The sequence below is a fragment of the Lathyrus oleraceus genome, chromosome 5 (assembly GCF_024323335.1).
Source record: "Lathyrus oleraceus cultivar Zhongwan6 chromosome 5, CAAS_Psat_ZW6_1.0, whole genome shotgun sequence".
Classification (NCBI taxonomy): domain Eukaryota; kingdom Viridiplantae; phylum Streptophyta; class Magnoliopsida; order Fabales; family Fabaceae; genus Lathyrus; species Lathyrus oleraceus.
In genome coordinates, this window is record NC_066583.1 from 2,165,391 (window position 1) to 2,184,070 (window position 18,680).

At 35.9% G+C, this 18,680-nt stretch overlaps 1 long non-coding RNA gene across 1 annotated transcript in view; it reads left to right on the forward strand.

The window, feature by feature from the left end:
- The first annotated feature begins 8,007 nt into the window (after positions 1-8,007).
- The window catches only part of LOC127086459 (uncharacterized), a 50,010-nt gene continuing 39,337 nt past the window's right edge, over positions 8,008-18,680 (forward strand). The window contains exons 1-2 of the long non-coding RNA XR_007789486.1: positions 8,008-8,386; positions 8,935-8,987. This is a non-coding gene — a long non-coding RNA (uncharacterized LOC127086459). The remainder of the gene's footprint in view (positions 8,387-8,934; positions 8,988-18,680) is intronic.

Genomic DNA, 18,680 nt, shown 5'->3' on the forward strand with positions numbered 1-18,680 from the left:
GGCGCCTTTAGGTTGAAGAATAATGAAGCTGGGCTCATGTATTTATAGCAAGGCAAGGTGGAAGCATGGGAAAATCATGTGCATGAGTGGAGAGGGCCTCCATGCATGGGCCTGTACAGGCGCATGGAGGGCCCAAATCCAATGCCAAATGCAAGCTGAAGTATAATTGAGCTGAAATGGACGTGTACATGCAATTGGTTTGGAGTGTGCATGAAGTTTGAAACAAGTTTCCATATTTGCACATAAACCTTCTCCTCTTCGAAAATGCCAATTAGAAAATCCAAACATAAGCATGTGGGTAATGGTTAGAAAGGTCTTGACATAAGGGACAAATGTTATGTTGGCCCAAAACTTATTTGAAGTGTGGAAATTTATGAAAACAGGCCATGAAGTTCATAGTACAAAACATGCCTTTGAGAATTTTGCCAAATTGGTCCAACTTTAAGCCCCTTTGTTTTGATGATTCAAGCCTCAAATGAAAACACCTACAAAATCAAAGTTGTATATCTTTTCAAGACAATTAAAATGGACTTAAATTTTGCATAATTTGTATTTTTTATGAAGAAGTTATGGGCACTTGAAGTTGGACTTTTTTGCCTTTCAATGCATTTGGTCCAGAGTGACCTATAATGTTTTGCATTATCACATGTATTTACTTTGAGATTATGAAATTGTTTTCAACATAACATTTGAAGTAGACACAACAGGATTTCCAATTCATTTGATCCCACCTCAAAATCATAAAAAATGAATGAGTTATGTTCTTGGGAAGTTGACCCAAAATTAGGGTTTCAGTCAAAATGACCTATAATGTCTTGGAATGGGAGATGACCTTCCAAGCTTCAAATAAATTTTTGATGAACATGAAAGTTGTTCATATTGTCCTTAAGAATATTTTTTCATTTGGGATCATCTCCATTTGACCCACACATAAAAAGTTAGGTCTCAGTGCATTTCAAAATAGTCAGGTGAATTGACTGATCAACTTCTTAAGTCCACAACTCATATATTGATGAATTGATGGTTTATGACACTCAAATAAGTTCAAATATGCATGAAATGATGAATTAAAGAACTTCCCTTGATTGTATTTGACCATGGGCTGAGGTTGCTTCATGAGCAAGGCACACTTTGTACACAGATGAATTAGGGTTTCCTTGGGAACAAACCTCAAACCCTTTGACTTGTTTTGATCAAAATGATGAATTGAGATACTAGGGAGGCATATTTTATGGATGAGAGCTTTGGGAACCATTACCATGCTTGCTTTCATCTTCTCTTGGCCATATCTTTGCACAAAGGATCTCCTAGAAGCTTTGGACCTTGTGGTTGCTCAAGCTACAAATAAGAGATGTTAGTGACATATTTTTGTGTGTTTGGTTAGTAAATAAAAATGAGAAAAGCAATAATATACAAATCAAGCATGCTTGGTGACTTCAAACCAATCACAAGAGATCCCACCCAAAGGCAAAGGGAACCAAGATGCTTATGATCCTTGAGGCTTTGCAAATGCAATATTATGATGCCATGAGGGATCTTAGGGCCAAAATTGGGGTCTTACAACAAGCATTTATATTTAGAAAATTAACGTTTTTCTGAAAATCAACGTTTTTCAATCAATTTGCTAGATTATCCCAAAATAAAAAGAATTTGAAAATTGTTGTTATCCGAAGCGATCATGAAGGTGAGTTTCAAAATCATCTCTATGAGAAGTATTATGACAAACATGGCATTGAGCATAACTCCTCCGCTCCTAGAACTTCACAACAAAATGGTGTTGTGGAGCGGTAAATTTGTATTTTAGAGGAGTTGGCTAAGGTTATGCTCAATGAAGGAAATCTACCTAAGTATATTTGGGTTGATGCCATTAGCACGACATGTTATGACTTGAATAGGATACTAATACTGAAGGAGAATAGCGATCCAAAATGCAGCGGAAATAAAAAATTTCTCCTTTAGTGATCCTTACGAATGGGCATGATCAGTGATAGAAATCGTTACCTCTTATGGTGATTGAAACCTTTGATGCAGATCTATGGAGTGATCACGAACATTGAATGGTGACAACGCCTCTACTCAGTCCACACGAACGGATTCCTTCAGTCTCAATGCTAGCTGCTACGAATGAAGGCTTTGTGTATGTGTGTGTGTGTGTGTGTGTGTGTGTGTGTGTGAGAGAGAGAGAGAGAGAGAGAGAGAAACAAAATTTCATCTAACCAAATGCTTCTGCACAAGGGTTCTATTTATAGAACCACTTGTGTGAGCTGCAAGCTAAAAAGCCCACTTAAGTGTATGTGGCCCATATCTTATGATATATCAAAATCACTTAAGCGTGTGATACCTTACCATATTTTACATTCTACTTAAGTGCATCCGACCTTACGATGTTCTACAATTCACTTAAGTGCACTATACCTTACGGTGTTCCTTATTTACTCTATCTCTCATCAAACCGTCATTTTATGTGTGAACCTGTAGGTTTTCACGATATTGGCAATTATATTAAATCATGTATTTAACATAATAAACAGTGAGCGGTATCTAGCAACACATCACTGCTACCCAAGACACGAAAATTTCATATAATTTGACAAATCCTTTTGTGATAATACTTATGTGTACAATTATCCTTTTGCCCTTATGTCTATATTGAGCACAAGGCATAGACCGTGTCATCCTTGTCCAGTTCAATATTGGGCCCTTAGACATTTATCCTATCATGTAGGATGGGAAAATTCCATCTAGGTCACTCATGTCCCTCAGCATGCTTCGTGGAGTACCCATCAACTGTCTTTATGGTCATCCAGTTACGGACAATGTTTGATCAGCAATAAAGCCCTCGACTCTACATCTAGGGTCCATAATGGTTTCAGGTCGAAGGGTGGTATACACCAATATCACCATGAGAAAAAATTATGAAACTTTGCATAACATTATATATAGTATTCTCATAGCGGGTCCATCCAGTATAAATATTACTCCTAATATTCGTACCTATGTTTAAGACTTGGTAACTCCTTATCCATGATCCATGAGATGTGATCATCAGTCTATATACATAATAGTCTTAATGCTTTAATGTTATCCCACTTCATAACAAAGCTCGACTATGGATACTTTAAGAATAATGTCCTTATGTTTAATGGGATCTCATGATTAAGTCACACTTGATAGATTAAATGGACTAGCTATTCTAGAGACTTTATTAAACAAACATGATAAAGAAAAAAGCCTTTTTATTATTAATAAATAATTTAATACAAGTACCAAAAGTATTTGCCTCTAGGGCTTACACCAACAATCTTCCACTAGCCCTATAGTCAATCAAGCATACCCTTTATACCCATAGATTTAGTATGGCCATCATGCTTCTGCTGCGCAAGAGGCTTTGTCAGTGGGTCAACAATATTGTCAAGTGTAGGTACTCTTCATATTTTCACGTCTCCTCTATCTATTATCTCTCGAATTAGGTGATAACGCCTAAGTATATGTTTGGATCGTTTGTGAGATCTAGGCTCCTTAGCTTGTGCGATAGCACCATTGTTATCACAATAGAGATCAATGGGATCCACAATGCTAGGAACTATGCCAAGTTCACTAGTGAACTTTTTGATCCAAACAACTTCCTTTCCTGCACTTGAGGCAGCAATATACTTGGCCTCGGTTGTAGAATTAGCAACTGTATCTTGCTTTGAACTTTTCCAACTCACAACGCCACCGTTTAAGCAGAACACATAACCATATTGCGATCTAAAGTCATCCTTATATCTCTGGAAGTTAGCATCGGTGTATCCAATTACAGCAAACTCTTCCTGACCTCCATATATCAAGAATGAGTCCTTAGTCCTTCTCAAATACTTAAGGATATTCTTTATATCTACCTAATGAGCATCACCAGGATCAGATTGTTACCTACTTGTTGCACTTAAAGCATATGAGACATCTGGTCGAGTGCATAACATGGCATATATGATAGATCCTATTGCAGATGCATATGGAATCTTATTCATGTGATCCCTTTCTTCCTTAGTTGAAGGGGATTGTGTTTTTGATAGACACGGGTCATGTTGCATAGGTATGAATCCTTTCTTGGAATCATGTATATTAAAGCGTCTCATCACTTTGTCTATGTATGTACTCTGACTTAGGCCAAGCAGTTTTTGTGATCTATCTCTATTGATCCTAATTCCTTATATATAGGTTGCTTCACCTAGGTCCTTCATAGAAAAGCATTTCCCAAACCAAGACTTTACTTATTGCAAGGTAAGGACATCGTTTCCAATGAGTAATATGTCATCTACATATAATACCAGGAAGACGATCATGCTCCCACTAACCTTCTTGTAGACACAAGGCTCATCATCATTCTTGATGAATCCATATTTTTTTACTGTTTCATCAAAACAAAGATTCCAGCTTCTGGAAGCTTGCTTCAATCCATAGATTGATCTTTGTAACTTATATATCTTTTGGGCTTCTTCTGGTATGTCAAATCCATAGATGCCATGAACATGAGGTTCTTTTATTTTATGTTATTTTACTTATGCCAATATTATTTGGCCTATAATGTTGCAACTTTCTATCTCTATGTACACATTATATACTCATGGAAATTTTATTATATTTATTTTTTGTTTTATGTTCATTTCACATTGAATTGTCATGATATAGCTTCTGTTTTGGGCTGCTCAAAATTGTCCCAAGAGCAACTTATATACACGATTCATCCATTTAAATTCAACTATGCATCTTTTTACAAAGATAAGTGTCGCATCTAGAAAAATACGATTTCTCGCGATGGTCGCGGAAAATATTTATGTTCGAACAGAGTCGCCACCGAACTTTATTTATCCCAGTGAAGGGATAGGAAAATATCGATAAAACCTTAAGGAAATGGAATAATGGTCGTCGCAACCATATTCAGGTTCGGGAGTGGATTACGTAAGGGGAAGGTATTAGCACCCCTTACGTCCGTTGTACTCAACGGGAACCTTTTAGTTCTAGTGTACGTTTCGTGTGTTAATTTATGTTTGTTTGTTATATTTAGGTTATTAAAAATAGAAATGGATGAGAACCTCAGAAAGGGAAAGGGGAGGTTTTTTATTAGTGTGCTCGCGAAGATACAGCAATCTCCTGCCTACGTATCCTTATGGTATAATAAGGAAATCAGAGCATTCATAGTTCGGGGAACTACGGTTGGTTGGTGTTTTTTAATGGACAACTATTTATATCGCATCCTAAAGGCTAAACACTGGCTTGTCTACTCTCGGCGGAGGCTTAAGCATTGGTTTGTTATGCGCATTAGAAAGGATTAAATTGTGTTCTTTTTGAAAGGAGTTTTGGTCATACGAAAGTGACAAGTTGAATTAATATGTTGGATGTTTTGATTGGTTGATATGTTTTTGGTTGGATGACGATTACTCGGATAGTCGAGTAAGACAACTCGTATCCTAATAGTCGGGAAAGGGAATAGAAGACTCTAAACCGCTTTCTGTTTCATCTGAGTAATTATGAAAAGGATTGGATAATAATTAGGGTGTTTTGAATGGATGAAGATTACTCGGATAATCGAGTAAGACAACTCGTATCCTAATAATTGGGAAAGGGAAAAAGACTCTAGACCACTTTCTATTTCATCTAAATATTTATGAAAATAAGGTTGTATATAGTTGATGTTTTTTTAGAATAAACGACAAGTACTTGAATGACTGAGTAAAACAACTCATATCCAAGCATTTGAGGAGAGGAGTTGAAAGCTCAAAACCATCTCCTTTTCGTATATTTCGTTGTGAAAATAATTTGATTAAGTTGTAAGTTGGTGGAAAAATGACAATTGTTCGACTGACCGAGTAAGAGAACTCGTATTCAAACAATTGAGGAGTGAAATTGAAAACTCAAAGTCAACTCCCTTTTCATTTAGCTTATTGTGAAAATATTTCGATTTAATCGGAGTTTGGAAGTTGGTATAGGAACGACAATTATTTGACTAACCAAGTAAGAGAACTTGTATTCAAATAGTCGAGGAGAAAAATGGAAGACTCAAAGTTATCTCCCTTTTGGTTTCTTGTTATAAAAGGATTTGATTTGTTTGTGCTTAAATGGATTAGAAATGACGACCATTTGACTAACCGAGTAAGAAAACTCGTATTCAAATAATCGAGGAGAGGAGTTGAAAACTCAAAACCATCCCTTTTTTCGTTTTCAAATGAAGTATTGTTTATATGTGATTAGGTATTTTAATTTAACTTTCGATGTCGGATCGAGGTTTTAAAATTTGCATTCTTGTGAATGAATTGAATTTATTTGGTGAATAATCCATTTAATCGATTAATTAAAACCGAATAGGTCTCATTGTAAGAAAGCCCAAGAGTAAGCCATGTGAGGTTGATGGCGATGCTTTTTCAAGCGATTGACTTACAAAGGCATTTAAAATGGGCTCAACTTTGAATCGAGAAGTTTTATTTGTTTTAAAAATTGGTTTGAATTGATGGCATGGGAATTATAATCTTTTTGTATTTTTAAGTCTTTATCATTTGTAGGTTCATTTTAAGATGAGATGAAGAATGTACAATGATATAGCATAAAGCGAATTAAAGTAAATATACAAAAAAAAATGTTAGAAGCGGAATTTAAAAGAGTTAGATGTAAATTGCAGAAATTAAAAAAAAGTTAGAGTTAATCGTTAAATGTTAGGTGTTAATTGAAATCAACATGAAATAACAAGAGAATTGCAATAAAATATTAAATCTAAAACAAATAACTAAAGTTTAAACAATTAACAAAAGTATCATTAAATTAAAACTCAAAACAATATTAAACAATCGAAAATCTCAATTCTAAACTATTATCCAAAATATTAATTTTAAAATATTAATAAAGATTAAATTCTAAAATCATTCTAAATAAAAAATTCTAAAATAATTCTAAATCAACTTATAATTCTAATTAATCTACAATTATTTCTAAAAAAAAGATCTAATTAAATTCTAAAATATTTTCAAAGATTAAAATCTAAAATCATTCTAAATTAAATTAAAAAATCTTAAATAATTCTAAATCATCTTATAATTCTAATTAATCTACAATTATTTCTAATAAAAAAAAAGATCTAATTAAATTCAAAAATATTTTCAAAGATTAAAATCTAAAATCATTCTAAATTAAATTAAAAATTATAAAATAATTCTAAATCAACTTATAATTCTAATTAATCTACAATTATTTCTATAAAAAAAAGATCTAATTAAATTCTAAAATATTTTCAAAGATTTAAATCTAAAATCATTCTAAATTAAATTAAAGATTCTAAAATAATTCTAAATCAACTTATAATTCTAATTAATCTACAATTATTTCTATAAAAAAAGATCTAATTAAATTCTAAAATATTTTCAAAGATTAAAATCTAAAATTATTCTAAATTAAATTAAAAATTCTAAAATAATTCTAAATCAACTTATAATTCTAATTAATCTACAATTATTTCTTAAAAAAAAGATCTTATTAAATTCTAAAATATTTTCAAAGATTAAAATCTAAAATTATTCTAAATTAAATTAAAAATTCTAAAATAATTCTAAATCAACTTATAATTCTAATTAATCTACAATTATTTCTAAAAAAAAGATCTAATTAAATTCTAAAATATTTTCAAAGATTAAAATCTAAAATCATTCTAAATTAAAATTAAAAATTCTAAAATAATTCTAAATCAACTTATAATTCTAATTAACATATGAAATTATTCTAATATAATCCTAACATTAATCAAGATAGTGTCCTAATTCTTTAAAGTGATACTAATTAATCCTAAGATTATATCTAATACATTTCTAATCATGAGCCTAACAAATGGACCCAAAAAAACAAAAAAAACCATAGGATGGGCCTACTGCCACTTACTAAGCCCAATACATGGGGTGTATGGACAATGGAGTGGGTATGTGAGATAGCAAACTCACTTGGGCTTGTGAAAGCCCGAAAGTGAAAAATGAATAAACAGATACCCTAATCCTTTCGCATGCATTCAACATCTTCACTAAGATGAAGATCTGGTAGCGACGATGAATCCGGCCGCGTTGAGTCTCGTCACCGGCGACGGAGACTCGAACCTCCGTGATGCTCTCCGCTTCTACTCTCCTCCACCGTCGTGACTACGTATTCCACAAACCAATCCCCGACGTCGGGTTGCAACGATATCAAAAAAATCGGATTAAACGCGAAGTAGAGAAAAGTCTTACTAATTCTGATGTGGAGGCGCTTCGATTCGTGCTCCCGTGGCTCCGGTTTCTTGCTCTTCCAAGATTTCACCGAATCGTGATGAGGAATCGACTAAGATGTACTGAGTGCTCGCGTTGGTGTGGGATTCCGCTGAATTCGCCCTGCCGTAAGTTTCGTCTCCACTTATGCTCGGTGCTTTTCTTCTTTCTTTTGTTCTGTTAAGCGTATGTATTCTCTTGTTGTTAACTTGTTAGGGCTTTCAGAAAAATTGCTTTTGTTCTTACTGTTGTGTTTATGTTGTTCTGGTTTAAGGTTTTTGTTTTTGAGAAAAAAAATTGCTTTGCTGTGTTGTTGCTGTTTAGGTTTTGAGAAGAATTCTTACTGTGTTGTCTCTTTGGAGTTAACAAAGAAAAAATTACTTTGAAAATTTCTTCTGGATTTTATCAAAAAAAACATGTTACTGTTAATTAGTTTTATGGTTTATATACATGAATGTTGGTTTCTGTGAGATAACTTGTTGGATCCTATTTCCAGATTTTGTGGGACGATTAATCTATGGATTTAAAGTTGTTTATTTGGATAATACAGTGTGTTTCTGAGCGCTTCCTTTGATTCATTGTGTAACATATTAATCTGCTCTTTCTATTAATTATTTTTCAGCTTTTTAAGTGCTTATTTGATAAGCTGTTTTTGATTTTGAATTGGTTTTTGCAGGTGAAGTGATGTTGATGTTGATTGATTGAAAAAGGGGCGTTGTTATTCAACAGGTTTTTTTGAAAAAGTACTTAAGAGTTGCTTTTGAATTGGGAACTTCCAAAAGAGCTTTTGGAAGAGTCTGTGAAATTTGCTTCAAACTGCTGTGTTTACAGCTTATTCCAATTTTTAATAAAATTATTTCTGATGTAACAAAGACCTTTTGGATTATGAACTTAGGGATTGCTTGTAACATGTACAAACTTAATTTGGAATTTCTCTTTTTGGCCAGTTATGCAATTGTTTTGGATTATTAGGAATTTTTGGATTAGTTAGGATATATTAAACTCTAAGAAAAATTGGGTTAGACGTGTAACCCTTTGGATCATTTGCAAAATTTACATAATTTTAATTTAAGTTTTTTTGTTATTTATGTGGATACTTTTGGGTTATTATGTAACATTTGAATTAAATTGGAATATCACTTGGAGCATTATTTGGAATATGATTTGGGAATATTATTTGTGTAATTAGTCTCTCTTTCTTTTTTTCTTTTCTTTTTAAAATTAAACTTTGTCTTAACAATTTAATTGTATTAACCAGAAGAATATTTAAATTATAATTCAAACCAAAAATGAATTGGGCCCTACAATGCAATTTAATGGACTTTTAATTTGATTGATTTTAAAACATTAATATTATTGAAAAACACATTAATATTATCGAAAATAAAATATGCCAAAAAGGCCTAAGATAAAAACATGTCACAAAATGTTGCACTTTCAAACTTTGATCATAGAAAACTAATTAAATACTCATGCACGCAATATCTTTATCCTAAACCAACATACTCACTTAGCTTAAGGATTTTTATGAATGGTTTAAAGATTTGGCATATGTACTTGGGACGTGCAAATAGGTTTAATGATGAGTGATCATAAAAACATTCATGGCTCTTAATACCTTACTAATAATCAAATGCATTTTGAATTAGTAGTGTAAAAAGGTTCAAACCACATTTTAAATTATGGACACATTTATGCAAATGGGCTTTTGAAACAAATAGATCTCATGGGTAAACCACAAATGGCCGGACAAAATTGGGGTATGACAGTTGCCCCTATTTAATTACCTCAAACCGGTAAGTGATAATGACAGCAGTCTTTACGCATTCACGGTGGGAGATAATTAAATACAAGAAAACCCAAATTTTGTCCTAGGCAATGAAAGGAAGAAAATACAGGAAGAAAATGCGGTGAGAAATGGCAAAAGACATTATCCCACAGTAAAATGGAACAGTCAAGACTTTCTAGGAGTCGTCAGAACAGTATCTTGGACATCTTAGTCGAGATATGTTAGAAATAGAATGACATCCCTAGCTAAAACTCAAGATTTTTCAAGATGCTAGAGCAATATAAAGAAAATCTGGCATGAGACTCCTCATATCGATGAAGCAGCATCTCAACAGTAAAAGGTGAGATTCTCTGTATCGAGTCGAAACAGCATCTTATATGATAGAATTAAGGTGTTCCAGTAAGGGAATGATACCTTAATTGAATCTAAGACTCTCTGAGGATACTTAGAGCAGTATCTCTAAAAAATCTGAAATGAGACTCTTCATATTGATGAAGCAGTATCTCAAACAGTAAAAATGAGATTCTCTGTATCGAGTCGAAGCAACATCTTACATGATAGAATTAAAATATTCCAGCAAGGGAAAGATATCTTAATTGAATCTAAGACTCTTTGAGGATACTTAGAGCAGTATCTCTAAAGAAAACCTGAAATGAGACTCTTCATATTGATGAAGCAGTATCTCAAACAGTAAAAATGAGATTCTCTGTATTGAGTCGAAACAGCATCTTATATGATAGAATTAAAATATTCCAGCAAGGGAAAGATACCTTAATTGAATTTAAGATTCTTCGAGGATACTTAGAGCAGTATCTCTAAAGAAAACCTGAAATGAGACTCTTCATATTGATGAAGCAGTATCTCAAACATTAAAAATGAGATTCTCTGTATCGAGTCGAAGCAGCATCTTACATGATAGAATTAAAATATTCCAGCAAGGGAAAGATACCTTAATTGAATCTAAGACTCTTCGAGGATACTTAGAGCAGTATCTCTAAAGAAAACCTGAAATGAGACTCTTCATATTGATGAAGCAGTATCTCAAACAGTAAAAATGAGATTCTCTATATCGAGTCGAAGCAGCATCTTATATGATAAAATTAAAATATTCCAGCAAGGGAAAAATACTTTAGTTGAATCTAAGACTCTCCGAGGAAACTTAGAGCAGTATCTCAAACAGAGAAATGAGATTCTTCAGATAAATGAAGCAGTATCTCGAATATTCGTCTGTTGGGGGAATTTTTTGAAAAGACTCCTTTTGGGAGATTTACTAGAAATGCTCTGCAGGGGAAAAGCTCATAAGAGACTTTTTAGGGTAACCTCTGCTTGGAGAGAAATGACTATAAAGAAAAATGTTGGGAATATCATTTTTTTTAAAATGTTGAAAAATGATTTACTGAGAAATAACCCTACGAGCCTATGTAGGGTAATAACTTTATTTGGAAATGAGGAATGTCTGAGACATATACGAATGACCTTGGATCCTGTTATTTTATATTTATTTATTTTTTGTATAATGTCCCCACTTTAGGTGGGAATTCCATGTATGGGATGATGCATGGGATGTATGCAAGTATGCCATTGTTGGGGATATTTGGTTGTGCATGTAGGAATGCGAATGATTTTTATTTTGTTGAAATTCCCATTTTGTGGGAGTGTTATGCATGAGTATGCTGATGATTGATATGACTGTGTTTTCTTTTGAATTCCCTTATTTGGCAGGAAATTATGCATGAAATGATGCATGTGATGCATGTTGGAATGCAACTGGGGAATTGGATATGCCCCGGTTAGGACATTTCGCTTTGAGGTATGATGCCAACATCATAGATTTTTTTATCATTGGGGCTATCAATGGATATCAAATTTTAATGCCCCTGCTCGTTTGGTTTTGGGAATATATTTGGGTTGTTTCGAGTCATTGAAAGGTTCATACTTTTCGACACGCGATACTCCATCCATGATTTATCAATGTTTCTGTTGGAAAGGTGATGGAGCCTTGCCCCGGTTTGGCTATACCGTGAGTACATTTATGAGAGGTATGAATCAGTAGTTGAAAGGAACATAATTGTGTGAAATCAGTCCTACACCTTTATGAAAGACAAGAGTGAATCTTGAGGACCAAAGGATTCGTCCGCTTACTGTTTCAAAAGCAATTTTACCACTTTATTCAAACATGCATTTTATTTTCTCCAATAGTTTTTAAAAGTGATGTTTATAAAAAATAAAAGGTTCTTTGCAAATAAACAGATAAAATAAAAAATGATTCGGGCACACTTTGTTGAGAAAAATTCTCTTTTATTGATTTGACCCTTAAATGGGTGATTGTACATAAAGACGCAATTCCTTAATGAGGTAATTGTTGTGCATAGAAAACAAAATGGCAATGAGAATTGAGTTCTTATTGAGTTTCCACACTGCTATGATCCTTATGTCTTCGATAGCCCGAGCACTTTATTTTGAAAAGTGAGGTAGATCGATTCTTTGTCTTCGAGGGTATGTCAGATGTCTGTAAGTACAACTTTTGCCTTGGAATTAATCCCTAACTTTTGCCTGGGCCGCCCTTTCGGGTTTTCGATCCACCGGGATACCCATTTTTGCCTGAGTCGCCCTTTCGGGTTTTCAACTCAGCGGGTCGAATTCTTTTATTTTTATCCCTAATTTTTGCCTGGATCGCCCTTTCGGGTTTTTGATCCACCGGGATAGCCATTTTTTGCCTAAATCGCCCTTTCAGGTTTTCGATTTAGCGACTTTTATTATTCCACTTTTTTAGGCGAAGTACTTTTTAACAGCATCAGTATTGGTGGGAAGCGGCAACTCATCACCGTCCATAGTTGCTAGAATTAGAGCGCCTCCAGAAAAGGCTCTAACCACCACAAACGGGCCTTCATAATTTGGTGTCCATTTCCCTCTAGAGTCTTTGTGAATGGGCAAGATTTTCTTCAGTACTAAATCTCCTTCTTAAAACACTCTGGGACGAACTTTCTTGTCGAATGCCTTTTTAAGACGCCTCTGATAGAGTTGACCGTGACCTAACGCTTTCAAGCATTTCTCCCCAATGAGGTTGAGCTCGTCGTACCTTGATTGAACCCATTCTGCCTCATCTAGCTTAGCCTCCATCGGGACTCTCATCGAGGGGATCTCTACTTCTATAGGGAGAACTGCTTCCATACTGTATACCAAGGAATAAGGGGTTGCCCCTGTTGAAGTTCGTATCGACGTGCGATAGCCATGTAACGCAAAAGGTAACATATCGTGCCAATCCTTGTACGTAACAACCATCTTTTGGATGATTTTCTTGATATTTTTATTTTCAGCTTCAACAGCCCCATTCATCTTAGGTCGATAGGGTGATGAGTTATGGTGCTCGATCTTGAATGTTGCGCATAACTCATCCATGGATTTGTTGTTGAGATTGGACCCATTATCAGTGATGATTTTGTTGGGAATCCCATATAGACATATGATGTTATTTTTCAAGAAACGGGCGACTATATGCTTTGTGACATTCGCAAAAGACGCGGCTTCCACCCATTTGGTAAAATAATCTATGGGCACCAAGATAAATTTGTGTCCATTTTACGCTTTGGGTTCTATCATTCCAATCATGTCGATGCCCCACATAGAGAAAGGCCAAGGTGATGCTATGACTTTTAACTGAGTAGGTGGTACATGTATTTTGTCAGCATAGATTTGGCACATGTGGCATGTTCTGGTGTAATGATAACAGTCGGTTTCCATCGTCAACCAGTAGTAACCTGCCCTTAGAATCTTCTTGGCCATGGCATGCCCATTGGCGTGCGTACCGAAAGAACCTTCGTGTATGTCTCTCATAAGTTGATCTGCTTCATGTTTGTCCACACACCTCAACAAAACAATGTCGTAGTTTTGCTTGTACAATACCTCCCTATTCAAGAGAAACTTTGATGCCAACCTCCGGAGGGTCCTTTTGTCAAGGCTGGAAGCCTCTTCCGGATATTCCCGCTTCTCCAAATATTATTTGATATCAAAGAACTAGGGTTTACCATATGGTTCTTCTACTGTTGTCAGGCAATGAGCAGGTTCATCAAAACGCCTAATCTCAATATGAGGTTGATGGTTAGGCCATATCAATTTGTACATGGAGGCCAGAGTTGCTAAGGCATCTGCCATCTGATTCACTTCTCGAGGAATATGAGAGAAAGTGATTTCGTCAAACTTTGGGAGTAGCTTCAGCACATAATCCCGGTATGGAATTAGGTTAGCATGTCTTGTTTCTCAATCGCCTCTGATCTGATGTATGACTAGAGCGGAGTCCCCGAATACTTCTCGTATCTTGATCTTCAACTCAATAGCTTCTTCCAACCCTAGTATGCAAGCTTCATACTCGGCCATGTTATTTGTGCAGGTAAAACAGAGCTTTGCGGTGAATGGTATATGGAAATTCTTAGGAGACATCAGCACTGCCCCAATTCCATGGCCTATTGCATTTGAGGCACCATCAAACATGAGCGTCCAGCCTGCTCTTGGCTCGAGGCTTTCCTCTAGTTCGGAGTCTTCAACATCCTTAACAACCATGATGTCCTCATCTGGAAAGTCAAATTTCAAAGATTGGTAATCTTCCAGTGGTTGGTGAGCAAGATGGTCTGCTAGTATGCTTCCCTTGATCGCTTTTTGTGCAACATATTGGATATCATATTCTGACAATAACATCTGCCATCGAGCAATCCTACCCGTGAGAGCTGGTTTCTCGAATATGTACTTGATGGGATCCATTTTAGATACCAGCCAAGTCGTGTGAGTTAGCATGTACTGCCTGAGATGCTTAGCAGCCCATGCGAGTGCACAACAAGTCTTCTCGACTAATGAATATTTGGTCTCAAAATCATTAAATTTCTTGCTCAGATAGTAGATGGCATGCTCTTTTCTACCAGTCTCATCTTATTGTCCCAATACACAACCCATGGATTCATCGAGCACGGTTAGATACTGTCGCAACGCAAAAAACAACCGGCGGAAAAAGACACAGAACCGCCACCATGCGTTATTTATCCCAAAGGAGGGAAAGGAAACGCTCGAAGTAAACCTAAGAAAGGGGAAAGGAATGGTCTTACGACCAGAGATTGCAAGGTACGGGAGTCGGTTACGAGAGGGGAAGGTATTAGCACCCCTCACGTCCGCCGTACTCGACGGGATCCACGCTCAAAAGAATAGAATAAGGTTGCTAAGAAACTGCTCAAAGAATGCACACACACTGGGATAAAACACAAATGGAAAGAGATAGAGGAAGCGGACTCGGCAGAATGTCGCATCCTGGGCCTATGTAGTTTGTCAGAAACAAACATCAGAGTCGACGTAGTTCGGGGAAATGGAAAACGGGCTCGCTAGGATATCGCATCCCATGCCTACGTATCTCATCTGGAATGAGAATTAGAGCTACCGTAGTTCGGCTAACGCACGCCGAAACAAAACACAACACAAAGACGCTGAGACGTCAAAAGAAACACACAACAGGAAATGGAATTCCAATCAATGGACTTACATCCAACTCCGAACAAAACAAACAAACGGGAAACCGAATGCCAATGGTTGGACTTACATCAGACTCCAAGCACACAACAAATAGGAAACGGAATGCCAATCGCTGGTCTTACATCCAACTCCTAACACACACAAAATGAAAAGGTTATCAAACAGACAAACTAATAGGGAGCCTGGAACTCGAGCCTAATAGCTGTCAAGCAAACACACACAAAAAGAAAAGGTTTGCCCGGAGAGATCTCGCACGATCTCTTGCCTACGTACCTCATCTGGTATGAGGATCAGGGCGACGTAGTTCCCCTTAACAGGGGAGAAACTTTCTCTTAACCAGACACCGGGAAATAACAAACTAAAAGGGAGACTGACTCGAGCCTAATAGTTGTCATGCAATCCACAATAGTCCTAGGTTGAGGTATCTAAACAAAACCTAACTCGCACAGGAAGCAAGTTGAAACAGCAAATAAACAAGCACAGGTGAACATGTATCACACACTATATGCAAACAAGGAGGCTCACACAACATGGTTGGGCTTTAGTCAAGGGGTCATATCAACCTCGACAAACAAGCCAAAACTGTATGGGTGTCTGAAGCTCTTAACCAATGACATTGACCGTCATGGTGAGCAGATGAAAGGTAATGAGGGTTAGACCTCATAGCTCTTAACCCGGGCCTGGGTGAGCTTAAATCAAAGAAGTTGTGGGGATCCAGAATGTGGGACCCTACTCCACTTGACTGACTCTATGTACAAGGATCTTGGGTTAGGTTCAAGAGCATCAGCACGTAGTGCAAGCATAATGAACGACTCAACGATTAACAGGGGATTGATTTCTAATCCCTTCTATCTGTCAATTGCCTCTTCACTTAGGAGGACTTGAAGTACATGGCACAAATATAAACAATCACAGTAATTGCCTCTTAAGGAGGACTTCAGCCAAATGCCTGCCAAAAGAAACGACAGGGCTTCCAGACTACATGGAGTTAGAAGATGATTACCTAGGTGGTATGCCAACCACAAGCAAAGCAAAGCTCAAGCAATGAGCTAAAGCAACTAAAGTACCTGTAAGAAAGTCAAACAGGTCAATATTCACATTCAGACAAATCAAACAGACAACAGTGGTTCTATATGTACACAAGTCAAGCTCTATGTGCAAGTATTCAAGTGATTCCACCAATGAACCTACAACACAATCAAGGTTAGTGGGCAATGTAATTTGCATCTCAAGTCATGAGATCAACATCAATCATTAGGACTAGAAGCTTGAACCTGAAATGCAAAGCTCAAATGGTGAGTACAAGCCACTAGTGCAAAGACTAGGGTCAAAGGCAAGGCAAAAAGTCAAAACAGCAACCAATATTCAACATGAAGCATATTTATTCAAGTAAGAACATGTCCTAAAAAGCACCAGGTCTAAATCATAAGGCAAATACCTCATATGAGCAGGATAAGGCAAAGGCATACAATGTGATCAACAATTGGATATACAAATGAGAAAATGCACATTAAATCAGAAGCACATCCAATGATCATGAAAATTTATATGTGATATCAACATGTTGAACAAAAGCATGATGCAAAAAATTAGAATCAGAAGAGCCTAATTGGCCTAGGAATGAAAGTGAACAAGATCAACATCAAAATGTGTGACACAAATTGTCACACCATACATTCATGTGTCCGAAACAGAAATGAAAAATGCTAAAAATGCCAAACCAATTCTCAAAAATCAAGCAACATGTTAGGATCAATCATGTTAAATTTCATGGCAATTGGACAATGTATGAGCATTTCACAATCAATTGAATGAAGCATGGTACATTTGCATACATGTTCAAATAAGCCAACACAATTAAAAATCCAGAAATGATAAAATCAGAAAATCAACACCACAAAATACTAGACATCAAGATAAACATATAGCAAAAAATTTGGATTTATTTGGAGTCGTTTTCTATTTTTTATGATTTTTCCAATTTAAAGAAAATAAGATGGAATAAATGGAAAAAACAAGTGGAAAATGCTAATTGAAAATGAAATGAGAACAAAAGCATCATGTGAGGATCGAACCAGGTTCACATTAAAATAGAGGCGCTGGGGAAAAAAATAAATCCAATATGCTGTGGCCAGGAATCGAAGGGAGGTATGCGCTTGGAATCAAAATAAATTCACAAAGTGACACAGCCAGGAATCGAACCGTGTATGAAGGTTGGAGGCGCGCTACCATGGGCAAAACGACGTCGTTTTGCTGAAGCCCTGGCCTCATAACAGGCGGTGGCGCTACAGTGTAGGGACGGTGGTTTCCACCGTCTTCTTCAATGAGACGGTGGTGCTACAGTAACGTCCATAAATTTTTTTGCAGAATTTTAAAACAAATACACCAATCGAACCGTCTCAACATGAGGAACACAAATCCAGCATTCATTTAGTCTAAAAGTCCATGGATCATGTAAATCGATTGAAAACATCTTTAACACACAAACTTCAAATCAACATAACTCAACCAATATTCATCCATTTTCCATGAAATCTATATCAGAATTCTCAGCATGAAAATCTCTATAAGTCTATGCACATAAAAAGAAGAATCAAGAGTTTCGAATTTCCAACCTCTTGAAGAGAAGAATGAGGAAACAGCGTATTCAAGGCCTAGCAATGTCCAGATCTCCTCTATCACTTGTATACTGAAGCTTTAGGCACGAATCAAAGCTTGAAATGGCTTGGATCTTGATCAGATTGCAACTTCCATCTTCATGTTCTTGAGCTTGATGTGCTTGATTCTGGCTCGAATTCTTGAAATTAAAGTTTGATCCATACTCAATGAAGCTTAGTGATCATGATTATGCAATAAAATTAAGGTGTTATGTGAAAGAAATTGAAATTTGAGATGAGAGCAAAAATGGAGGGAAAGCAAATTTGATATCTAGAATGTGATGTTATGAGCAAATTCTGTTAGGGTTTACTATTTATACCATGTACTAATCACAATTCTAATCCATATTAAGCTTGGCTAATTATGATTAGTGAAAATTGAAATGCCTTGCCAAAAATGAATAATGGACTTGTATGGCCATGCACCACGTGAATTTTCTCATGCAAATATCCAAAGCCACTTAA